Source organism: Zea mays, chromosome 7, assembly GCF_902167145.1.
Source record: "Zea mays cultivar B73 chromosome 7, Zm-B73-REFERENCE-NAM-5.0, whole genome shotgun sequence".
Lineage (NCBI taxonomy): Eukaryota > Viridiplantae > Streptophyta > Magnoliopsida > Poales > Poaceae > Zea > Zea mays.
This window is the reverse complement of record NC_050102.1, coordinates 41,867,699-41,894,714: the sequence shown is the minus strand read 5'-3', so window position 1 is coordinate 41,894,714 and position 27,016 is coordinate 41,867,699.

Below are 27,016 nucleotides of genomic sequence, written 5' to 3'. Positions count from 1 at the left end.
TCTTGGAATGACTCTCTTTATACCTTAACATGTGTGTTTGACTTAGAGATAGAAATTTGAGGTTGATTTGCAAAAACAAACCAAGTGGTGGCAAAGGATGATCCATATATGCCAAAATTGAATCAAAATAAATTTGAGTTCTATTTGAAGTGATATTGCACTTGTTCTAGTTGCTTTATGTTGTGTTGGCATAAATCACCAAAAAGGGGGAGATTGAAAGGGAAATGTGCCCTTGGGCCATTTCTAAGTATTTTGGTGATTGAGTGCCAACACAAGTGCTTAAATGTGAATCTATACCCATGGATGGACAAAGTGCAAATCAAGAGTAAAGGTATGTTTCTAAGCCTTAGTACATTGTTTTGAAGACTAATGTATCGTGTCTAAGTGCTTGAAATAGGAGAAATCGAGTCAGAGAAAAGTTGGCTGTGTACAGCCAAAAGGCTGTTCGGTCTGGAGCACCGGACTGTCCGGTGGTGCACCGGACAGTGTCCGGTGCGCCAGACTGACTCGGGCGAACTGGCCGCTCTCGGGAATTTACCGACGACGTACGAGTATAATTCACCGGACTGTCCGGTGTGCACCGGACTGTCCGGTGAGCCAACGGTCGGCCAGGCCAACGGTCGGCCGCGCGATTTGTGCGGGACACGTGGCCGAGCCAACGGCTAGAAGGGAGCACCGGACTGTCCGGTGTGCACCGGACATGTCCGGTGCGCCAACGGCTCTTAGCCTGCCAACGGTCGACTGCGCCATTTATGGAAAGGAATCGGGCACCGGACAGTGTCCGGTGTGCACCGGACTGTCCGGTGCGCCCGATGACAGAAGGCAAGAATGGCTTTCCAGATTTGTGCTCAACGGCTCCTAGCTGCCTTGGGGCTATAAAAGGGACCCCTAGGCGCATGGAGGAGAGTACCAAGCAACCTTAGAGCATTCTTGATCATCCACACTCAATCTTTGCGCATTCGTTTGTCATTCTCAGTGATTCGAGCTCCGTTCTAGTGAGAACTTTGAGATAGTCTTTAGAGCTCGATTCTTGGCCGTGTGTGTGCGCATATTGCTGTGGATTTGTGTGTGTTGCTTCCCTCCCTTACTCCGTGCTTCTTTGTGAACTTTAAGTGTAAGGGCGAGAGACTCCAATTTGTGGAGATTCCTCGCAAGTGGGATAAAGATAAGCAAAGCAAAACATCGTGGTATTCAAGTGGGTCTTTGGACCGCTTGAGAGGGGTTGATTGCAACCCTCGTCCGCTGGGATGCCACAACGTGGAGTAGGCAAGCGTTGGTCTTGGCCGAACCACGGGATAACCACCGTGTCATCTCTGTGATTGATCCTTGTTGGTTATTGTGTTTTGTTGAGGATTCCGATCTAGCCACTTGGCAATTATTGTGCTAACGATTAACCAAGTTTTGTGGCTTAAGATTTTGAAGTGTTACAGGATCACCTATTCACCCCCCCTCTAGGTGCTCTCAGGTAGCCGGTTCTTTAGCCTTCTGTGTAAGAGGAGTGGGCTCCTTTGGAGCAGCAGCTGAAGAAGTTTCCCCGCCAAAATCAGGCACCACGGCCGGCTCAATGTAGCGGGGTCGATGAGTAAGAACCTTCAATTTTTTCCTCTTCGGCGCAGGCTCACTTGGAGCAGCCGAAGTAGCAACTTTTCCAGAGGTTATACCTTTTCTTTTCTGCCCCCATGGCGGGTAGCGGTAATCAGGGTACACAAATCCAATAGCATCAAAAACTCTATTCAATCTTTTCTTTTTTCGGCTCCCAAAGGCCGCAGACAGTGCATTATCTTCGGACTTGGAATATGCTCCAAGTAACTCATCGCTAGTATTTTCAACACACTTCAGCCAGTCGTCGTCTGGCTCGACAAACTGGTCTCCAAACCTGAAGGTATATTTCAATCGAATCAGACCACCTTCGCTAGGGTTAGTAATGGTTTCTTTTGGCATTTCCCAGCTGTCTATCAGTGGCCATATCCTGTAGGCTACATGTTCTTGGACTAAGTCTCTTGTCCCAATAAAAGCGCAAACTGTGCTGAAGGCCTTTTGGCATGCTTCGGCTGCCTCATCAATCTCTACCTTCGTCTTTCGGAGGCCGAAGCGGGACCAGATGGGGCGCATGATGATCTCTTTAATGTCTTCTCTCGCTTTCAAATCATTTTTCACATAAAACCACTCTTCCATCCAGGCCCCGGGCCACCTCTTACGAAAAGTTGGCACTGGGTAGCTTGAGCCGGAGCGAGCAACGAAGCTATAGCAACCAAAATTGTTATGGTACTGTTCTTTACCCCAGGGCTTCGTCTCGTACGAAAGTTCATGCATACTGCAAAAACATTTTGCACTTGGCTCTAGACCTTGACTTCTCACAGCCCAGACGAAGATCCCCATTCTAATAATTGCTTCGGGAGTGATCTGGTGAAGGAAAATCTGGTATGTCTTTAAAACTTCAACAACAAATCTGCTCAATGGGAACCGAAGCCCAGCTTTGAAGAAGCTTCGGTAGATCACAACTTCATTTTCTTTGGGAGCAGGAACAACCCTGTCTGCGTCAGCCCTCACAATAGACATATCTCGAAAATACCTTCCTCTCATATTATCAAGATGACTCTGTTTGATAGTTGATTTCCCGAAGACTGCATGACTTGGTCGCCAGGGTCGATCTTCAGAATCTTCGCCTCCGCTTTCTCCATCATAGCTGTCGCTGTCATCAGTATCTTTAGATAAGCCTTCTAGAATCTCTTTAGTAATCTTTTCTGTATTTGTTTTTTCTATTGACTCAACAAATCCAGCAGTCTTCTCCTCAAGGAGCTTCTCCTCTTCGCTCAGCTTCATCTCAGCAGCAACTTTTTTGTCTTGAGACATATTTCCTTCGGGAATGGCGAAAATGTGTCCTTAAAACCGAAGCTTAGGAAGTCTAAGAAACTAAGCAAGCGTTGGTAAGCAAGAGCTAAAAAATCGAGCAAACAAAGCAGGCGACAAGTAGCGTACCAAATGTGCTCGGGGTGAGCTCTTATTTATACGCCCAGTGCGCTCCAAATTGGAGGGCCCCGTCTGTCATTGACTGTTGCTATTCTAGCAAAGGGAAGGTATTTTTCGGACCTTCGGCTTAGGGCCTTCGTCCATATCACAATCTGAATTCGTTATTTTAACAAATTAATATTGCGAGGGGCTACTATTGGGGGCCTTCGTCTTCCAAAGGTCCTCAAAAACATGATTTAACAATGTTTCCGGAGTGTAATACATGAACAGGTACCTTCAGATTCGGATCAGAACCACAGTGTGAGAAGCACAAACAATACGAAGGTTGACGCAGCGCCGAAGCTACGTGCAAGGGAGCTTCGACATGACGACTGCAAAGGGAACCGACTTAAAGGGGGAAAAGACTATTTAGTCCTCGGCGGATTATCTTAGAGTCATTAGCAAATGTAAAGGGCATGGATGTAATTTCACACGTGCTGCGTCATGTGCCTATAAATAGATGAACAGTACTCCCGTACTGTTCACGCAGAATTATACTTGCTCGTGCGTCACGCTTGTACTTTTACCTTCCATCAAGCCGAAGGTACATTTGTAATTTGATATCATTTCTATTTTTCCGTGATAATAAAATAGAAATAAGCTGATAATGTTATATAATTATTCATGTTATCTTTTATATTTCATATAATTCTCCTTTTATTAATGCATACTATAATTATGAAGGTATGTTCTTTATAGCCTTCGTCTGAAGATTATTATATATTAAGAGAAATAATGCTTCGAAGAATGAAGTACGTTAACATTTAATATTTTTGTGTTGCCTTGTTCTTAACTCATAACACTCGAGAACAAGTCCCCAGTACCTACCTCCGTCAATGACCCATCACCGCATCGTCTCTCCCTCAACTAGCACGCGCAACAAACTCAACATGAGCTATTGAAGCTAACCATGCCTTCCTTTCCATCTCTACCGGTGCCTAGCTGTTGGATTTCGATGTCATTGCCATGCATGGCTGCACCCAGCCGCCATGGTCGTGTCCGACGTCCGTTCACCCAACCAGTGGCTCCCATGGATGCGCAAGAGAGTAGAGAAGAACCTAGGGTAGGTCTAGTTGCCGACGAGCTCGCCATCGATGAGAAACCGTGGAATACCCACTAGCTGTTGTGCGGATAGGGCCGAGGAAGACGTCGTTGACCTAGGCCCCGTCGTCTAGTGACCTTAGTTGGCTGAGCACGAGTAAAAAAAGAATTTCCAATGAGTTTGTTTTTCTAAAAATAGTTAAAATCATGTTTTTCTTATATAATTCATATCTAAATAATGGTAGATGCTAAAAAATGTGAAACTAAGTTTGTTGAGTTCAAAAACAATTTGTACTTCCTGCTTAATATATTTTAGTGTTTGAATAGTGACTTTTATGTATAGGTTTTATTTAAAGTTAAATTAATAAGGCTTGTTTATTTATAGTAATAAATTTTTAGCTCCAAAAAAATATGAAATTTTATGAGTATACTTTTTGTGGATAGTTTAGCCTATCTGTAAATTTTGGTACTGTTTGGAGCATATTCAGTTAGTCAACTAGTTTCTATTTAATTAATGTAACACCCAAATCCTATTTTAGGATTTATAAAAGTTTCTCCAAAAGACTTTAACCATAAAATCTTTTAAATCAGCATTTTGTTACTTTTAAAAGTTACTACTTCTAAAATAAATATGTTTACTAATGAAAGACTAAATAAAAAACTCCATATATGAACTAAGTTATTCATTTGTGGAACCTATAAATTTATAAGAACTCTTGTCGGAGAGGAAATTCTCCGTCCTGGTGGCGTAACGCACCCGCCCTAAATCCTAAGATGAGGAGGGGCCTAAGCGTTTTGCCTGTCTGCTGAGCGATGAACGAACACAAGAACACACAAGGGTTTAGAGTGGTTTGGGCCGCTGGAGCGTAATACCCTACTCCACTGTGTGATGTATTGAGTCTTGAGAGCTTGTATGAACTTGTGAGCCTGAGCTGGGTCTAAGTGTGTCTGAGTGAGCTTTAGTATGCTTGAGTTGTAACGTTGCGTGCCTCCTCTTTTATAGCTGAAGGGGGGCACGTACAAGGGTGCTGAGCCCCGACATGCGGGCCCAGGGACATAACGGATGTAATACTTGGAGCAACTAATACCGGTCGCAAGTGCAATCTCCTTGCGCCCTGATATCCGCAACCTGCGTGGTATCGACGTGCAGCGGAAGCTTCACTGGCAACGTACTGCCTGCCACCGGAGCGGACGGGCACGATGCATGTAGGATGGCCTGGCCGCTGCCTGTCAGCTGTTGGGGCGAAGGCGAAGACGCTACCCTTCGCTCTAGGTCTTCGTCACCTCACCGCACCAACGGAAGCATGATGACGGCGTGCCCCACCCTCCGTCCTCCTCACCGCAAGGCGAAGGCCTACGACGAAGGCCTACAACGAAGTCTTCCCGTCCCACGTCGTCACCAGACCTAGAGGCCCACGTGGGATTTGGCCCATCGTAACAGGCCCCGCATTGAGAAGCGTGTTACGGGTCCAATTTGTAATAGCTTTTCTATAATGACATTTTGTAACCCTCCCTTGAGGGAATATTCTGGGGATAATCCAGGTGCCTGAGGGCACAAGCGTCCTTACAAGGAGACGTTGGGCACTCGGGCACCTATAAATACCCCCGTACAGTGCCCTTGAGAGGCTGGATCAACAGAGCTATTGCCATCTCGAGTGAAACCTTGTCTGCATTCTTTCCACTCCCTTGTTAGATCGTCTTGCCCAGGAGAGCAAGTTCCAACATTTGGCGCCCACCGTTCGTGCTACGAACAAACCACCCGCGATGGCACCCAAGAGAGCTAGCTCGAAGGCAGCCCCATCCGTTGATGAAGCAGCGAAAGCAGCGCTGCTAGACGAGAAAAAGGGCAAGGCCCTTGCAGACACCACCCACCAAGAAGCCTGCGAAGACGACACCGTCAGCAAGAGACAGCGCAACGATCAACCAACTCCCGAGGGCAGCCTCCGCACTTGTAGCTCTGGAGGACAGCCACAGGAACCACCCCTAGGCTTCGCTATACTAGAGGGCGAGGACGCCACAGAGGACGGCAAAGTCATCGGCGTTTCAGCAGAAGAACAGCTACAGCTGCGGGCCCTACGCATCAAGAACCGCAACCTCCAGAAGCAGAAAGAAATCCTCGAGGCCAAGCGCCAACGTGTCTCTACGTAGGCCAAGGTGCGCAAGATGATACGAGACGAGGAGCAGAGGGCTCAGGAACTCGAGCAAGAGATTGCACTCAAGCAGCGCGAAGGCCAACATGATCTGCAGCACGACCCGCCCCTCCAACATCGCGCGCCAGTCGGAGACCTATTCATTCCTCAGCGCGGACCCTCCATCCCGCACGCCACAGCATTCCAAGGCATCAACTACCTTGATGAGCGGAGCCCCCTGGCACCGCAACTACAAGTGTCACCATGGCCCGCCAACTTCAGGGCAGGGACCTACCCCAAGTACAACGGCAGCACCGACCCAACACAGTACATCATGAGCTATCAAGTCGTTGCCGCATCATCCGGAGGGGACGATGCCACGATGGCCAAGTCCTTCATCATCGCCCTTGAGGGTCCAGCCTTGACCTGGTACACCAAGTTGCCCCCATTGTCCATCGACTCCTGGAGAAGTCTCCAGGACAAATTTCTGCTCAACTTCCAAGGGTACCGCCCAGACACCGATGCCTTGGCCGAACTGTCACTCTGCAAGCAGCAGGAGAAAGAAACCCTACGGGAGTACTACCGCAAGTTCTTGACTCTCAAGTCACAACTGCCCTCGGTCGACGACCAAATTGCCATACACTACGCCATCAGTGGCCTTCGGGCTGGCGTCCTGTACAGTCACTGCATCAGGGACCCACCCAAACACCTCCAAGAACTCTATCAGTTGTTTGAAAAGTACGCCAGATCCGAAGAGCTCCACCAGCGCAAGGTCGAGTCTCAAAGAAAGCCCAAGGACCCTCCGCAGTCCAGCAGAACATGGACAAGACCTTCGCAGTCAGACTCCGGTCGGGACAGCCGTAGTCAGCAGCAGGTGCATAATATTGCCAACCAGCACCCTCCGGCGAGACCCCTCACTGTCAATATTATCCCCCCAGGGCCGCGGCAATGGCACGCGTGGTCGGGGCCGAGGACGGGCGCAGTAGCCACGCAGATTTTACTGCTTGTTTCACGGCGACGACTGCGCGCACCCAACGAGAGACTGTCCGGAAACAAAGGCCACCAGGGACAGGATGTCTCGGGTACAACCCGCCGACAATCCAAGAGTTGTCGCGCACACATATCAACACCACCTCCCACAACCATACAACCACGGCCCCGCCCAGCATCCACCTAACCACGCATACCAACACCACCAGGAGGTACAAGTCGTACCACCCCCACTTCCGCCTCCGCACCCACATCAGCCAAACATCCACCACCAAAATCACCCCCAAGCACCAAAACAGGAAGACTTCGCTGATCAGCCATATCGTGGAGTCATTCACATGATCACTGGAGGGTCCAGCGTCGACTTCGACACGAAGCGACAGAAGAGGGACCACTACCGAAGCATCAACCACGTCGCCATCACCGGCCTAGTCGTGCAAACGAAGTGGTCCCATGTGCCGCTGACCTTCGACGCCAGAGATGTTGACCTGCGCAGCGCACCCCACGTTGACGCCATGGTCATCAACTGTAGTGTGGCAGGCTGGGACCTGCATAAAGACTTAGTTGACAACGGCAGCCAGGCGGACATCATCTTCCTCCACGCCTTCGACCGCATGGGCATCAGCCATAGTTTACTCAAGCCTTCAGACAATCCCCTATATGGCTTCGGCGGCAAGGGCACTTTCCCTGTGGGCAAGATAGAGCTACCCCTGTCCTTCGGCATAGCGCCTAATGCGCGAAGCGAATAGGTCACCTTTGACATCGTTGACATTGTCTATCCCTACAACGCCATAATGGGTCGGGGCTCGATCAACAAATTTGAAGCAGCCATCCACAGATTATACCTCTGCAAGAAAATTCCGGGTCCGCAAGGCGTAATAACGGTGTACGGAAACCAGCAGACTGCGTAATGTTGAGAGAGACTTCGTTCCCGGTCAACGGAATGTACACTGGCTCATGACGCAGCTCGAAGTCATGGTGCAAAAGAAGAGTGGCAAGTGGCAGATGTGCATCGATTTCACCAGCCTCAACAAGGCCTGCCCCAAGGATAATTTCCCGCTGCCACGTATCGACAAGATCGTCGATAGTGCGGCCGGATGCGAAGTCATGTCACTCCTTGACTGCTTCTCTGGCTATCACCAAATATATATGAAAGAGGAAGACAAGGCCAGTACCAGTTTCATTACAACCTTCGGCACGTACTGCTTCATCAGGATGCTGGAGGGACTCAAGAACGTTGGGTCAACCTTCTCTCGCCTCACCAAGACGGTGCTCGAGAGCCAAGTAGGCCAGAACATCTTCACGTATGTGGACGACATCATCGTCGCCAACAAAAATAAGGCGGATCACCTGGCCGACCTCGTAGAGACATTCGCAAACTTGAGGGACACATGACTTTGCCTCAACCCCGAGAAGTGCGTCTTCGGGGTCCGCTAGGGGAAGATACTGGGTTACCTGGTGTCGCACCGCGGGATCGAGGCCAACCCAACCAAGATTCAGGCAATTATCAACATGACACCCCTGCAGTCAACCATGGACGTCCAGCGTCTGACAGGCAGATTAGCCGCTCTGAATAGATTCATCTCCAAGTCCATCGAGCGGAGTCTATCTTTCCTCAAGACACTGCATGGTGCAAAGGACATCGCGTGGGGACCAGAACAGGCGGCAGCCTTCACATCACTCAAGCAGCACCTGTCAGACTTGGCCATTCTCACCAGTCTAGACCCTTCACTGCCGCTGCTGCTCTACATTTCTGCCTCGCCACATGCAGTCAGCGCAGCCCTAGTCCAAGAGCAGAGCAGGGAGGGCACGACCCGGCAGTGTCCAGTCTACTACATCTCCGAGGTCCTCACGGCTTCCAAGTGTAACATGACCGAACTGGAGAACATCTCCTACGCAGTCGTCATGGCATCACGCAAGCTGCGCCATTACTTCGAAGCATTCTAGGTGCGGGTCACCTCGGATAGAGGACTGGGAGAGCTGTTCCGCAACCCTGAGGCATCTGTCCGGATCGCCAAATGGCCAGTCGAGCTCTCCGGCTACCATATCACCTTCAAACCCAGGACAGCAATCAAGTCACAAGTCCTGGCAGACTTCATCGTTGACTGGACAGGTCCAATAACGCAGCAAGACGAGCCTGCAGAGAAGATGTGGACCATCCACTGCGACGGCGCATGGTGCCATGCGGGGGCAGGCGTAGCTGCAGTCATCACATCACCCATAGGGGTCAAACACAGATATGCAGCACGCCTCAGCTTTGCTTTGGAGTCCGATAGATGCACCAACAACGTAGCAGAGTACGAAGCTGTCATCCTGGGTCTTCGCAAGCTACAGGCGCTTTGTGTCACTACCTGCTTAATCAAAACAGATTCCAAAGTGGTTGCAGGCCAGGTCGAAAAAGAATATTCAGCAAAAGACCCCGCACTCATGCAGTATCTCACGACTGTTCGCAGTCTTGAGAGACAATTTAAGGGCTTTACCTTGTAGCATGTGGACCGAGCCAAGAATGAGGAGGTCGACGCATTGGCCAAAGCAGCCGCCAGAGGCGAGGCCCTACCCTCCGACGTGTTCTACCACGTCATCGGCACGCCAACCGTCCGCAGTCCAGAGGGCCTACAAATAACCAACGACACCGAGGGCCATCGCATAGTCAACCTCATCATGACCGAAGATTGGCGGGCCCCAATAACCCTGTTCCTGTAGGGATATTACCATCCAAGCGACGTCAACGAGGCCAAGCGCCTCAAGCACCGAAGCCGGGACTTCGCAATCATAGAGGGCCAGCTTTACAAGAAGGGGGTCAGTCAACCCATGCTTAAATGCGTCACCGAAACCAAAGGCGTCCAGATCCTGCGCGAAGTCCATAGCAGAACTTGTGGCTCTCACTCGGGGCCTAGGGCCCTCACTGCCAAGGTGATCTATCAAGGGTTCTACTATCACACCCGGGTTTTAAGGAACAAAGTCGGGTGCATCTCATACATGCGCCAAAGAAGACAATATATATAATAACAGAGTGTATAGAGATAAATGTCACAATAATCATAGTATTTATTACATAGCGGAAGACTAACAAAATAAATTATAAATATAAAATGAACTAAGGATTGTCCTTGGCGCAAGTCAACTGGGAGACACCACCTAGATCGAATCGAACTCCTCGATACGTGGCTCCACTTGAACCACATGTTCTTCTCCTGTGGGGGGTGTGAGACAGCAAGGGTGAGCTCACACATGATCATAGCTCAACAAGTTGTGGGGAACCAGTGGACATGAACTCACAAAGGTGGGAGTTCATGTGATGTGTAAGGCTAATCAACAACAGGGGTTAAAGCTAAGCATTGCTTTTAATTAGTTGGTCAAAATTTTATTAGCAGTTACTAAGTATAAGTAAATACCAAACCTTAATAAAAGTAATATAACAAATTAATAATAAACCCATGCATATGCAAATGACAAAATTGAATTTAGGTTCCATAAATTAATCATCAGAGAGTCCTGAGCTGCTCATGACCGCGAGCACGGCTAGTATACCAGTTTTACACTCTGTAGAGGTTGTACCCTATACCCACAAGTCGTGTATCCCATGTCGACAGGGTTAGCTAGACCCTTAGACACTACCGAGGTGAATGGCTAGGGATCCACTACGAGGCCTTTACAAAGTTCCACTAGCTTCCGAAAACCCGCTACAGTTTACGGGAAGAGCACTTGCAAGAATCCCCCGTCTGACCGCCATCGCAGCAAAATCAACCCGAGAACCTCCTTGCATACAATCCCCTACTGCCCTTGCCCCTTTCGGGTAAGATAGTCTTCCACTAGCTTTCCTAGTTAGTTGGCTAAGGGCGTCCCATTAAACCCTTGTGGTGGCACGTGTTTCTCAAGTTAAGCTCCATGTTCCAATTAACATTAATGATCTTGACATGAACATAAATAGAATAACAAAATAACTGGAACATGGATATAATAAAAGATTATCCCAAAACCATGTAAAGCAATAGCAACACTACCCAAGTGATTCAGGGATAACAAGGTAAAGAGGTATACAATCTAGGGTGACCTATTGGGTCCCATCAAAATTAAGCCTATGCATGGTAAATGATTATAAAGAACATTATTGGGTAACAAAAGTGGTCAAGGGCACAACTTTCCTTCAATGAGCTCCTGCTCAGCTACTTCTATCTGCTTCTCACCAGGATCCTCTGTCACGGGCTCTTCTACTCGCCACAATACATACAAGCACACTATAAAGAAAATTAACATCACACCAAACATGTAAACAAAATACACAGTAATAATCTACACATTAAAATAAAATTCTAGGAGCAGGAATTATTAATTTTAGAGTTATAGATTTTAAGATATGAATTTCCAAAGGATTTATGTGCTTAAAATAGGATTAAGTGAGAAATCATTTTTATTACTATTTTCATGACAAAATAGAGACTCTAAGTGATAGAGAATAAAATTACAAAATTTTAGAAACTGTAATGGGTTATTTTGGACTAGAGATGAATTTTCTATGAATTTTATAAGTTCTAGCAATTCTTTTTCTCATTAAAATCATTTTCATATTTTATTTAACCATTTCTTATGAACTCTGGACTGGGCGCACTATTATAGAGGAAGGCAGGGGCCTCGGGGTAAATTTCCCAAGACATAGTGAACAGTGGAGGTGGATGACGGGTTCATTATAAAATACCCTAGGGTCTCTTATGAAAACTAAGCATCCGAAGGGGTATCTCCGACTGTGGACCACACGATCAATAACGGATGGATCAGATTAAACCAATCCTCATCGAATCAGTACACCCCACCGTGGTCGACCAATCGGCAATCAACGGATCCGATTTAATATACCCCATGTTGCATCCTATGATTTGAATCGAATGGACGAGGGGGAATCAGACCGAACCGGTCACAGGACCTCTAGTCTCTACCGCCAGATGCAAATCCAACGGTCACGAGCACTTTCCCCCAGCTCCTTGTCGGACGACAGCAACAACCGCACCTCCACGACGGCTCCATCGCCGGCGCCCAGCCAAACTCCGAACCACGCGCCCAAACACCGATTCGATTGCGGAAACACGTAGCGGTTATCAACACAATGTAGAAGATAGGTCGCTCACCGAGAGACTAGAAGCGCCCTGATCCACCCACGGGACGCGGCGGGTCAAGGTGGGCGGCGACGAATTCCGAGCGTTTGGGCGGACGACTAAGTGCAATAATTCACGCCAACGATCTCCACACGCAGATGAACGAGCCCGACACCTCACTAGCCTCCAATCGGCGATACAGGGCTAGGTCTACGGTGGCGGATCTCTCCCTTTCCGCGAATGCAGCAATGGCGGCGGAGGTGGTGCGTTTTCGGGGAAAAGGAGCTCGCGCGAGAATGAGGCAGGGCAGGAACGAATCACGGGAGCGCATTACCAGGTCATTTATCCCCTGGCGCGGTCAATCGCATCAGCTACATTCACGACGGAGGCGGCGTGGACTCGGCGGTCTTCCTTTTGCGCGGAGTCCGCGGGGAGGAGGTTGAGCTGACAAAGTGGGCCCACTTGTAAGCGGTGAGGTTGGCGCGGCCTGAGACAAGAGCGAGGCTGTCCAACGGGACCCAGCTGTCGACACCAACGCACGAGTGGGCTGCGCGGGATGGGAATGGAGGAGATGGGCCACGAGCAGAAGTTAGGGGAGGTCGGCCAGAGTGAAGGTAGCCGGCCCAGGCGCCATGTCTTCTTCTTTTCTATTATTTTCTATTTTTGTTCCCCTTTCATTTCCAATTCCATTTAGCTCCAAATTCAAATTCAAAGGTTTTGTGGCAATTTTCTTTATCCACAGATTACATTATGTCATGACAAGTTCTAATTTGGGGATATATTTACATTTATTATTTATGTTTTTATTTCCCTAATATTTGTTTGTTTCTCTCTTCTAAATTTTAGAATCTCTTCTAGTTTTAAATTCCACTTTGGACTTTAACATATTTATTTTCACATTATCTTATGTGGTCACAAAATGCACACAAAAATAAAATCCCAGCATGATGCAAGTTTTATTTTGGGTATCTTTTGTCATTTATTTATTTGTTTAATTGTGGTGTTCACATGAAATGAGAAACATAGATAACACATATAGACGTAAAGTAATATAATTTCTCTTTTTAGAATTTTCTTACAAAGTGGGTATTACAAATCCTACCCCCCTTAACAAGAATCTCGTCCTCGAGATTTGGGAAGGACTAGGAAAAAGATGGGGAAAATCTATTCGAAGCTCTTTTTCTCTTTCCCAAGTAGCTTCATCTTCTCCATGATGGCTCCATTGTACTTTGCACATCTTTATAACCTTATTTCTTGTAACTCAAGTCAATGTATCCAGAATCTTGATAGGATACTCCGTGTAAGTCAAATCACCCTGAACATTGAGCTCTTCCATTGGTAACTGTTCCTCAGGGACACGGAGACACTTCTTCAGTTGAGATACGTGGAACACATTATGCACATCAGATAGATTGTCAGGTAGCTCGAGTTGATAGGCCATCTCTCCAACTTTCCTAAAAACTCAGAATGGTCCAATATAGCGAGGGGACAATTTGCCCTTGACTTTGAATCTCCTCATTCCACGAAGTGGTGACATATTGAGGTACACATGATCACCTTCCTCAAATTCCAGTGGTCTTCTTGTATTATCTGCGTAGCTCTTTTGCCTGGTTTGAGCTACCCTCAAATTCTCCCGAATTATACGGACTTGTTCTTCTGCCTCTTGAATAAGTTCAGGTCCAAAGAACTGGCTTCCTCTAGTCTGATCCTAATATAGAGGAGCACTGCACTTCCTGCCATATAGAGTCTCGAACGGTGACATCTTTTAGACTGGCCAGGTAACTATTATTATATGAGAACTCAGCATAAGGTAGACTCTTGTCCCACTACTACCAGAATGAAGGGCACAAGCTCTCAACATGTCCTCCAATACTTGATTAGTCCTTTCAGTCTTTCCACCAGTCTGAGGATGGTAAGCCGAACTAGAATTTAAGTTCATATCCACATTCTCATGAAAACTTTTCCCAAATATGGAGGTAAACTATGATCCTCTATCCAAAATGATCTTCTTCGGTACACCATGTAGAGACACAATCCGAGCCATATATAACTCTGCCAATTAAGATCCCTTATAAGTAGTCTTGACTGGAATGAAATGAGCCACTTTGGTCAGTCTATCCACAATAACCCATATAGAATCATATCCTTTCTGGGTGTGAGGCACTCCGGTAATGAAATCCATACCAATCTCTTCCCACTTCCATCGGGTATCTTTAGTGGGTGCAATAGTTTAGCTGGCCTCTGGTGTTCAGCCTTAACTCTTTGACACATATCACACATTGCCACATGTGCAGCCACATCTCTCTTCAATCCATACCACCAGTATTTTTGCTTCAAATCCTGATACATCTTGGTACTCCTAGGATGAATAGAATAATCCGAGTCATGGGATTCCTTTAAAATAGTCTCACGAAGGCTTTCAATCTCTGGGACACATATCTGATCCTTGATCCATATCGTGCCTTGCTCATCTTCTGTGAATTCTAGACCTCGACCTTCAATAATCAGATCCTTGATCTCTTGTATTTTAGCATCACCAATTTGTCCTTTGCGGATTTCTTGCTCCAAGGTAGGTTCCACATCAATAGTAACTCCTTCAGTATGAGCAACTATCCCCAGGTTAATTCTCCTGAAATCCTCAATAATCTCATCAGGTAGCTGGGCAACAACAGCTGAATGAACGTGCTCCTTTCGACTCAAGGCATCTGCAACCGAATTCGCCTTGCCCGGGTGATAGTGAATTTCCAAATCATAATCCTTAATAAGATCCAACCAACGGCGTTGCCTAAGGTTGAGATCCTTCTGAGTGAATATATACTTCAAACTCTTATGATTCGTGTACACTTGGCTCTTGGTTCCCATGATATAATGTCTCCAAATCTTAAGCGCATGCACAACGGCTGCCAATTCTAGGTCATGAGTGGGATAGTTCAACTCGTGTTTCCGCAACTGACGAGACGCGTAGGCGATCACATGTCCTTCTTGCATGAGTACCCATCCTAAGCCTTGGCCACATGCATCACAATAGATATCAAATCCCTTCTGTAGATCTGGCATAACCAACACTAGTGGTGACATCAATCTCTTCTTTAATTGATCAAAGCTATCTTGGCACTTCTCGTCCCACTTAAACTCTCTTCCTTTCTCCAGAAGCGAGGTCATGGGCTTAGCAATCTTAGAAAATCCTTCAATAAATCTCCGATAATATCCTGTAAGCCCCAAGAAACTCTGAACCTCGGTAACTGTAGTGGGTACGCTCCACTCCATTATCTCCTTGACTTTAGCAGGATCCACTGATATCCCTCCATTAGAAATGATATGTCCAAGAAAGGGCACCTCGCCAATCCAAAACTCGCATTTACTGTACTTGGCGTAAATTTGATTATCTCGTAGCTTCTGTAGCACCAATATCAGATGTTCTTCATGCTCACTCTCACTCTTGGAATAAATAAGAATATCGTCGATGAATACCACGACGAATCTGTCCACATCATGAACACTTTATTCTTCAGATCCATAAAATAGGCTGGTGCATTAGTCAGTCCAAATGACATAACGGTGAACTCATATAAACCATATCGGGTCGAGAAATTCGTCTTGGGAATATCCGATGGCCTAATCTTCATTTGGTGATAACCCGCTCGGAGATCAATCTTCGAGAATACCCTTGCACCTCTCATCTCATCAAATAAATCTTCAATGCGGGGTAATGGATACTTGTTCTTCACAGTGACATCATTAAGGGTCCTATAATCCACGCACATCCCTTGCGATCCATCTTTCTTCTGTACAAATAGAACTGGCGCTCCACAAGGTGAGAAACTCGTACATATGTACCCAGCCTCTTGTAATTCCGTTAACTGCTTCTTCAGTCCCTTTAACTCTTCTACAGACATCTTGTATGACCATTTGAAAGTAGGGGCAACCCAGGTAAGGGATCAATGACAAACTCAACTTCCCTATATGGTGGCATCCCTAATAACTCCTCTAGAAAGACATCCAGAAATTCCCTAACTGCATGGATGCTGTCACCCACAAACTTCTCATCTACTAAGAATGACGCTAGTCTGATGGTGGTAGTTACTGCAACTTCAACTTCAAATCTTTGTCCTTTGGCACTGGTGAGTTCTATGGTTCCCTTAGCACAGTGTATATACTGCCTTTGCCTTTCTTAACCATGACATACCAAGGATCACGTCTATAGTGCTCTCTTCTAACACTATAGGGGTAGCCCATCTGGGTTAGAAACACGGGGTACGAAAGAAAGGATTGTAGACAAGGCATGTAATTACGAGGCATGTTACTTTGGGAGATTTATTAGCTAAGTAGATTAGTGTGTCACCTACTAACGCTAATACATTACATTATGGTGGTACATGCTAAGATGCCCGACTATAATGTTTCAATCAATCAAAGAAGCAAATCAAGCATTTATCATCAGAACAATCAACCAACATTTTTAATAGAGAAAATAGTTTTAATTTTGTCTTAGGTCTCCTATCTCTTAAAAAGGTCATAAATGTAGGATTCCAAGGTGTGAAATCCATCTTGTCTTAGAGTAGAAAAGATAAGAATGATAAGAGTAGAACAGTAGAAGGTGAGACAGGGTCAAGATAAGTATAGAAAGAATCAGAGTAAGGTGAGTATAGAATGAATCAGAATAAGGTAAGTAGGTAAGGGTTTTGTCCATTTCTATCTTTGTTTCGTCCTACAGTCAACATTTCCTCTGATACCACTTCTGTCACACCCGGGCTTTAAGGAACAAAGTCGGGTGCATCTCATACATGCGCCAAAGAAGGCAACATATATAATAACAGGGTGTATAGAGATAAATGTCACAATAATCATAGTATTTATTACATAGCGGAAGACTTCCAAAATAAATTATAAATATAAAATGAACTAAGGATCGTCCTTGGCGCAAGTCAACTGGGAGACACCACCTAGATCGAATCGAAATCCTCGATACGTGGCTCCACTTGAACCACCTGTTCTTCTCCTGTGGGGGGTGTGAGACAGCAAGGGTGAGCTCACACATGATCATAGCTCAACAAGTTGTGGGGAACCAATGGACATGAACTCACAAAGGTGGGAGTTCATGTGATGTGTAAGGCTAATCAACAACAAGGGTTAAAGCTGAGCATTACTTTTAATTAGTTGGTCAAAATTTTATTAGCACTTACTAAGTGTAAGTAAATACCAAACCTTAATAAAAGTAATAGAACAAATTAATAATAAACCCATGCATATGCAAATGACAAAATTGAATTTAGGTTCCATAAATTAATCATCAGAGAGTCCTGAGCTGCTCATGACCGCGAGCACGGCTAGTATACCAGTTTTACACTCTGCAGAGGTTGTACCCTGTACCCACAAGTCGTGTATCCCATGTCGCCAGGGTTAGCTAGACCCTTAGACACTACCGTGGTGAATGGCTAGGGATCCACTACGAGGCCTTTACAAAGTTCCACTAGCTTCCGAAAACCCGCTATAGTTTATGGGAAGAGCACTTGCAAGAATCCCCCGTTTGACCGGCATCGCAGCAAAATCAACCCAAGAACCTCCTTGAATGCAATCCCCTACTGCCCTTGCCCCTTTCGGGTAAGGTAGTCTTCCACTAGCTTTCCTAGTTAGTTGGCTAAGGCATCCCATTAAACCCTTGTGGTGGCACATGTTTCTCAAGTTAAGCAACATGTTCCAATTAACATTAATGACCTTGACATGAACATAAATAGAATAACAAAATAACTGGAACATGGATATAATAAAAGATTATCCCAAAACCATGTAAAGCAATAGCAACGCTACCCAAGTGATTCAGGGATAACAAGGTAAAGAGGTATACAATCTAGGGTGACCTATCGGGTCCCATCAAAATTAAGCCTATGCATGGTAAATGATTATAAAGAACATTATTGGGTAACAAAAGTGGTCAAGGGCACAACTTGCCTTCAATGAGCTCCTGCTCAGCTACTTCTATCTGCTGCTCACCAGGATCCTCAGTCACGGGCTCTTCTACTGGCCACAATACAAACAAGCACACTATAAAGAAAATTAACATCACACCAAACATGTAAACAAAACACACAGTAATAATCTACACATTAAAATAAAATTCTAGGAGTAGGAATCATTAATTTTAGAGTTATAGATTTTAAGATATGAATTTCCAAAAGATTTATGTGCTTAAAATAGGATTAAGTGAGAAATCATTTTTATTACTGTTTTCATGACAAAACAGAGATTCTAAGTGATAGAGAATAAAATTACAAAATTTTAGAAACTGTAATGGGTTAATTTGGACTAGAGATGAATTGTCTATGAATTTTATAAGTTCTAGCAATTCTTTTTCTCATTAAAATCATTTTCAAATTTCATTTAACCATTTCTTATGAACTCTAGACTCGACACACTATTACAGAGGAAGGCAGGGGCCTCGGGGTAAATTGCCCAAGACACAGTGAACAGTGGAGGTGGATGGTGGGTTCATTATAAAATACCCTAGGGTCTCTTATGAAAACTAAGCAGCCGAAGGGGTATCTCCGACTGTGGACCACACGATCAATAACGGACGGAACAGATTAAACCAATCCTCATCGAATCGGTACGCCCCTCCGTGGTCGACCGATCGACAATCAACGGATCCGATTTAATATACCCTAGGTTGCATCCTATGCGCTTGATTTGAATCGAACGGCTGAGGGGGAATCAGGCCAAACCGGTCACAGGTACTCTAATCTCTACCGCCAGATGCAAATCCAACGGTCGCGAGCACTTTCCCCCAGCTCCTTGTCAGACGACGGCAATAGCCGCACCTCCACGGCGGCTCCATCGCCGGCACCCAGCCAAACTACGAACCGCGCGCCCAAACACCGATTCGATTGTGGAAACACGTAGCGGTTATCAACACAATGTAGAAGAGAGGTCGCTCACCGAGAGACTAGAAGCGCCCTGATCCACCCACGGGACGCGGCGGGTCAAGGTGGGCGGCGACGAATTCCGAGCGTTTGGGCGGACGACTGAGCGCAATAATTCACGCCAATGATCTCCACACGCCGATGAACGAGCCCGACACCTCACTGGCCACCAATCGGCGATACAGGGCTGGGTCTACGGTGGCGGATCTCTCCCTTTCCACGAATGCAGCAATGGCGGCGGCGGTGGTGCGTTTCCGGGGAAAAGGAGCTCGCGCGAGAATGAGGCAAGGCAGGAGTGGATCACGAGAGCGCATTACCAGGTCATTTATCCCCTGGCGCGGTCAATCGCATTAGCGACATTCACGGCGGAGGCGACATGGACTCGACGGTCTTCCTTTTGCGCGGAGTCCGCGGGGAGGAGGTTGAGCTGACGAAGTGGGCCCACTTGTAAGCGATGAGGTTGGCGCGGCCTGAGACAAGAGCGAGGCTATCCAACGGGACCCAGCTGTCGGCACCAACGCACGAGTGGGCTGCGCGGGATGGGAATGGAGATGGGCCGCGAGCGGAAGATAGGGGAGGTGGGCCAGAATGAAGGTAGCCGGCCCAGGCGCCATGTCTTCTTCTTTTCTATTATTTTCTATTTTTGTTCCCCTTTCATTTCCAATTCCATTTAGCTCCAAATTCAAATTCAAAGGTTTTGTGGCAATTTTCTTTATCCACAGATTACATTATGTCATGACAATCTAATTTGGGGATATATTTACATATATTATTTATGTTTTTATTTCCCTAATATTTGTTTGTTTCTCTCTTCTAAATTTTAGAATCTCTTCTAGTTTTAAATTCCACTTTGGACTTTAACATATTTATTTTCACATTATCTTATGTGGTCACAAAATGCACACAAAAATAAAATCCCAGCATGATACAAGTTTTATTTTGGGTATCTTTTGTCATTTATTTATTTGTTTAATTGTGGTGTTCACATAAAATGAGAAACACAGATAACACATATAGACGTAAAGTAATATAATTTCTCTTTTTAGAATTTTTTTACAAAGTGGGTATTACATCTACTGGCCCGCTATAATCTGCACCGCGAATCGAGTCTCGATGTTGTGCGAAGCCTGCCAGAAGTTCTCTCCCCGTTCAAGCAACCCTTCGCAATACACAAAGCTGATTGCCCACACATGGCCACTTCAACGCTGGGGGCTGGATATTGTCGGGCCACTACCCACGGCCCAAGGGAACCTCAAGTTCACCTTCGTCGCCATCGAGTATTTTACCAAGTGGATCAAGGCAAGGGCAGTATCCACAATAACGTCGAAGACTGCCCAGAAGTTCTTCTGGCAAAACATTGTTTGCCGATTCGGAGTCCCGTCCGAGCTCACAGTCGACAATGGCAAACAGTTTGACAGCTAGGATTTCAGGGACTTCTGCTTCTCCATCGGCACCAAGCTTGCCTTCGCCTCCGTATATCACCCGCAATCTAACAGCGTCGTCGAGCGCGCCAACGACAAGATTTTCACAGCTATCAAGAAGAGGCTTCTCGACGACAGGAAGGGTAAATGGGCCGACCAGCTGCCTGAAGTAGTCTGGGCACTCAACACAACTGAATGTCGGGCAACTGGATTCACTCCCTTTCGACTACTATATGGATCAGAGGCCATGACCCCGCAGGAAATAAAGCACGGGTCACCTCGAACAAGCGCATCTGCCGTCCCCGACATCGACGAACCCACGTCTAAAGACCTCATCGATGGAGACCGCGTCTTTGCCCTGCCGGCCCTCAACAAATACCAAGCTCAAACCAAGGCCTGGCGCGACCACGCAGTCGTCCCAAAAGAATTTAACTAAGGCGACCTCGTACTCGTCCGAACCGCCCGGACAGAGTCACGGGGCAAGTTGGAGCCAAAGTGGGAAGGTTCATTCATCATCAAGTCGAAGGCGTCCCCCAGTGCATACAGGCTAACAACGCCATCCGACGAAGACCTAGACCATTCCTGGAATATTGACAATCTACGCAAATTTTTTGTCTAAGTCCTCAGGGCCTACGCACCCTTGTAATTCACCAAACAACATTATTCAGGCCCGCACTCTTTTCCTCCCGAGGGTGAGGTTTTTAACGAGGCGGAGCCATGTAATATATCTACAAAAATCCCCCGCAAAAACTAAGATGCAACATGTCGAAAAAGACCGCATCAACGGTCTTCGGCATTTGACCACTCCAAAGTCACCGCGAGAGGTAGCGCAGACTACCCTCGCATGCAACACTCCGCGCAAAAGTCGTCTAAGGGTGCAGCCGGAATAGCACAACAAGTGTGTTAATCAGTGTTTTATTCAAAAGACACTCCGCGCAAAAGTTGCCTAAGGGTGCAGCCGGAATAGCTCAACAAGAGCATTATTCGAAGTCTTTTATTCAAAAGACACTCCACGCAAAAGTCGCCCAAGGGTGCAGCCGGAATAGCTCAACAAGAGCATTATTCGAAGTCTTTTCTTCAAAAGACACTCCGCGAAAAGTCGCCTAAGGGTGCAGCCAGAATAGCTCAACAAGAGCGTTATTCGAAGTCTTTTCTTTATAAGACATTTCGAGCAAAAGTCGTCTAAGGGTGCAGCCGGAACAGCACAACAGAAGCGTTAATCGAAGTCTTTTATTCAAAAGACATCGCAATAATTACTTAAGGGCGCAACCGGAATAATGTTAATCGAAGTCTATCATTACAAAGACACTCCGCACAAAGCCGCCCACGTACGCAGCCGGAACAATACAAGTGTACGAATATGGCCTACAGGCCACATCACCATTACAATAACATACACACGGCGAGGGAATCGCCTATTACACACACACGGCGAGGGCATCACCTATCACATTGGCTCAACCTTCGGAATGATACCCATCTTCCCGTAATTAAACAACATTATCCTCAATTCCTCACCCTCAAAAAACTCCCGAAGATCCCTTCGCCTATCCCTTTTGCCTATGCCCGCCCCGTTCAGCGAAGACAACAATTCTCGTTTACCAGCCCCGTCTACTCGAAGTCGGCCATGCTCCATCCCCATGCGACGGCGCCTGCCGCTCCGCGAAAATTCACCAACACACTGTTTTCCCACTACCCTTCGCCGCCTACACCTAGTACTTGTACCAGGAAGATCCTCAGCACCCTCCACACGCGGTGAAATCTCCGCCGCGGCCACATCCAACGCAACAAAATAATCTAAGCCTTCATCCGAGGACTCCTCCGTCCAAGGAAACGAACTCCCAGACTCACCGTTGGACTCAAAACATACAGACATAGAGCCAGGCACACTATCATCGGCAGGCACTACAATTGAAGTCACCGCCGCAAAATCAGTATTGTCAGTAGTGGTTGCTTGTGCAGGCCCAAACGTCGGAACCTGCGCAGCAACCGAGGTTTAGTATCACACAGACAAAAAGTTCACATGCAATCCCTAACCCCTATGCCGCCACCTGTGAAGGCTCGGTCGCCGCCGTGGGGTCTTCGGTAGCTGGCTCGACCACCGCCTTCGAGGCGTCCTCACACGTCGGCGCAGGGGCTGGTGCGGGGTCTTCGGCGGCTGCAGTCGGCGCGGGGGTTGACGAGGGGCCCTCGCCGGCATCAGATGGCGGCGCCGGATCCACCTCCGCAGCCTTGGGTAGCGCGCCATCTAGACCACCAAGGTCCTCGATGCCTTCGGCATGCGCCATCTGCAGCAACAGCACACTCATTCAGCAAAACCACACATACTCACACTTATAACCACACAAAAAATAGCCTTTACCTGATCTATTGCCCGGTCGGACCGCTCCCGGACCGTCTCTCGGCCGTGCGGGCCCCACATCCTATCGAAGAGCACCCCTGCCGACTGCTTCAGCACAGGGTCCTCAACCTTGAAGATTTCACGTTCAAAGTTTTCGTCCGACTGGTCGAAAACTTCGAAATGCCTGCACCCCTCGCGGGACAAAGCATTCACAGCCCCCTCGCAGGTGACGAGGGAGGCAAATGACATGAGACCCGTCACGATCGTTGGGAGCACCCCCAGCTCTTCCTGCATCCATTCAAGTAAGCGGAGGCCTGCTTCTTGGTCGGGCGCCTCGAAGGCAGCGGTCCGTGCACCCAGCTCCCAGTACGCGTCCACGAACAGCGCATGCGTCCGCTCGACCACCTCACGCATCGAGGTCTCCGCTTTGTCCACGTGGCTGCGCAGGGCATCGAGCCTCGCCTGCAGCTCCTCAGCAAGTTGGTGGGCGAGACTGCCCTCCGCCCACGCAAGCTTGGCCTCGGCTTGCGCAGCCTGTGCATCAGCAATGGCCTTGTTCGCCTCCCTCCTCTCATCCGCCAGCTGGCGCCGGAGATCCACCTTCTCGGCCTCCATGGCAGCCACCTTCTCCGACAGTCTGCGGCTTTTGCTTTCCGCAGTCGACTTCTCCCGCACAGCATCCGCATGCTGCGCCCGGAGACTCTCGACCTCGACAGCAAATTCCGCAGTCCAGGCACCCGATGCGACGTGGTCGGCAAATTCGGCCTCCTGACACATAAACCCATGAGACCCGCACCCTCATAAAAACAACAACCATTGAAGTACAACACAACTTACATGCTTCAGCTGCTGCGACGCCTACCTCAGTTGCTGGGACATGGAGCCCGCCACGTCCTTAGCGGCAGCAGCCAACATAATCTCGCCGCTCGCGCAGAAGGTGGCCCATGAGTCCCGCGTGGCACCCTTCGCCCCAACCACCACCGTTGGTGAAGTGGCCGCCACCGGAGGCGGGACAACAGCCAGTTGCCCCCCCATCCGACCTTGCACCATGATACTAGTTAAAGACCTAGTCTTAAAAAACAACTTACCAAGAAAATAATCCCCGACACAGATGTCCGTGTCGAAGTCGGCAACACGCGCCGCCGCCCCGTCCGTTCGCGCCGGCGAAGGCAACCTTCGTCCCTTCGCGGGCCCGCCAGAGGGTGGCTTGCCCGCGCCAGAAGCAGTAGCCTTCACACCAGCCGAAGCCTTGCTGGGCCCGGGGGCGGCCAGTTTTGCAGCCGGCAATGGCTTACTACTGCCTAGGGCGGCAGACTTCGCAGCTCCCCGCGCCCTCTTCGCCTCGCGGAAAGGATCCCTGATCCTGACGACCGTTCGGCGCTTCTGAGCAGCGTCTTGCCGATCCTTCTCCATCACTGCCGATACAACAGCAGCAATATTCCGCCCGTAAGGAAAAATCTTCAAGTCGTGAGCCATACGAGACGTAAAAAGTCTTCGCCAGACACGCGGGGGATCGGAACATTCTTTGGCCATCGACCCATGGTAACCTTCAGCATTCGCGCCGAAGACTCCCGGAGCTCGGGCAAAGACATCCTTCCCCTAGGGCTGCACACGTCACCATCAACTCCATAGCAAAACTATCAGAGACCCCCAGTCCCCCACTGCAATACCTATTTTTCTCTTCTTAGTGGCTGGGGCAGCCTCCTGCGAAGGGTCTTCCTCAGTCATGGCCACCGGTCTCTTCCCGCGGCGGTCAACGGCCATGGCAGTGTCATCCCCGGGATAGCCGTCGTACGTCAAGCGATTCAGCTCGAAGACCCTATTCAGGCGAACGTTAGATCCACAGATATCCCAACTCCGCAGGGCCTCCGTCCTCGGCACATAATGCCCCACAATCCGCACAGCCCCGTCTTCGGCTTCACGCACGAATGCGGTTGGATCCCGGCCACGCAGATCCAGCGTGAAGGCCAGACTTCGCACAAGTTGATCGCCCAGGGAGGGCATCTGGCGAGGGCATACGTCGCCCAACACCCAGCCATGCGCCAAGGGCCACACCCCATAACCAATGAATTCCTCAACTAAATCACGCCCGCTACTCATGCGGGCAGCGCCACGAAGGGCCTCTTCGTCACTATCACCCTTTGCCACCTCAAACGGCAGAAACACCACATAGCAGTGGGAGCACATCATGGCCGCCGGGAGTCCTGGGAGGTCTTCGACTGTGCCTCCCGCCACATAGAACCAGTAATCATACCAGTTGCCATTTGTTGCGGGCACAGGGAACTAGCTCCACAACTTCCGCCGAAGTCTTCCCAAACTGTGCAATCTTGTTTCCAACTTTCCTCTTCTGCCAGTGTAAACAATAATTCTTGGCGAAGACCTCTACGGAGGGCTGACCACCATACGAAGTCACTGCCCACACATACTTTGCCAAAGCCACAACGACGTTAGGTGTCAACTGATGAATCTGCACTTCATACCTCTGCAACACCTCCGCCACAAAACGATGCGCAGGTAACCGAAGGCCAGCAGTTAAAAATGCCTCGAACACAACTATCTCACCCTCCGGCTCCGGAATCTCTTCTGCCCCCGGAACTCGTCCAACTCCACTCCCAAAATACCCCAACTGCTGCATGTCTTGCACGCGAGCCGAGGAGATCCTCAAAACGCCAAATTCCACCGTGTGGCCCGGGTGCAGCTCCACCGCCACCAAATCACTAAAAGTATCTTCGGACGATGGTTTGACGAACGGCGTACTCGCAGCGGATGAAGAAGAAGACGGCATGGCTACATACCGTCGGCGACGGCGCACGGTCTGCTTGACGCGGGCCAGATCTCTGATGAACAAGAGCAAGGAGGGCAGGCGAGCGGGCGAATGGTTTCAAAATGTTAGGGTTTCGCGACGCACAAAAAGGTAAGAAAGCCTGAGCCACGCCGACTCACCCCTTTTTATACACAGGACGCGACGCTTCGGGAAGCCCGCAGTCCAACAGTACACGTCCGTCAACTGTCACATCAAAAACCCCCGCAGAACCACTTCGAGCGAGGGCAGCGTCTCCACCATCTAGCGACGTCTTCGGCACCAGATGACTCAGTCGAACTGGTCCCTCGGAGGGCAAATGTTGCGGCGATGGCGAAGATGCTACCCTTTGCTCCAGGCCTTCGTCACCTCGCCGCACCAACGGAAGCATGATGACGGCGTGGCCCACCCTCCGTCCTCCTCACCGCAAGGCGAAGGCCTACGACGAAGTCTTCCTGTCCCACGTCGTCACCAGACCTGGAGGCCCACGTGGGATTCGGCCCATCGTGACAGGCCCCTCATTGAGAAGCGTGTTACGGGCCCAATTTGTAATAGCTTTTCTGTAATGACAGTCTGTAACCCTCCCTTGAGGGAATATTCTGGGGATAATCTAGGTGCCTGAGGGCACAAGCGTCCTTACATGGAGACGTTGGGCACTCGGGCACCTATAAATACCCCCGTATAGTGCCCTTGAGAGGTTGGATCAACAGAGCTATTGCCATATCGAGTTAAACCTTGTCTGCATTCTTTCCACTCCCCCGTTGGATCGTCTTGCCCAGGAGAGCAAGTTCCAACATCAGCAGAGTGGACAGGGCACATGTTGGGGACTTGTTCTCAAATGCTATGAATTAAGAACAAGGCAACATAAAATGTTAAATATTAATGCCCTTCGTCCGTTGAAGCATTATCTCCCCAAGGATTTAATGAGCTTCAGACGAAGGCCATGAGCGAGATATCACGAAGGTCATACCTTTGTGATCAGAATTATAAAACAATCTAGAATGAAGTATAGAAAATACAAAACATAAGGGAACGATATACCAAAAGCACATAAAAGTATTCACATATTTTATTATGCAAACCTAAATATTAAAGCATGATATTTAGGTACATTTATACCTTCGCCTTGGAAGAAAGCAATGATTCCAGCGTAATGTGTCAGCGATTACAAGATTGCGTGAACAGTACAGGGGTACTGTTCACCTATTTATAGGCACAGGGCGCAGCCTGTGTATAATTACATTTATGCCCTTTACAATCGACTACAATAATGACACA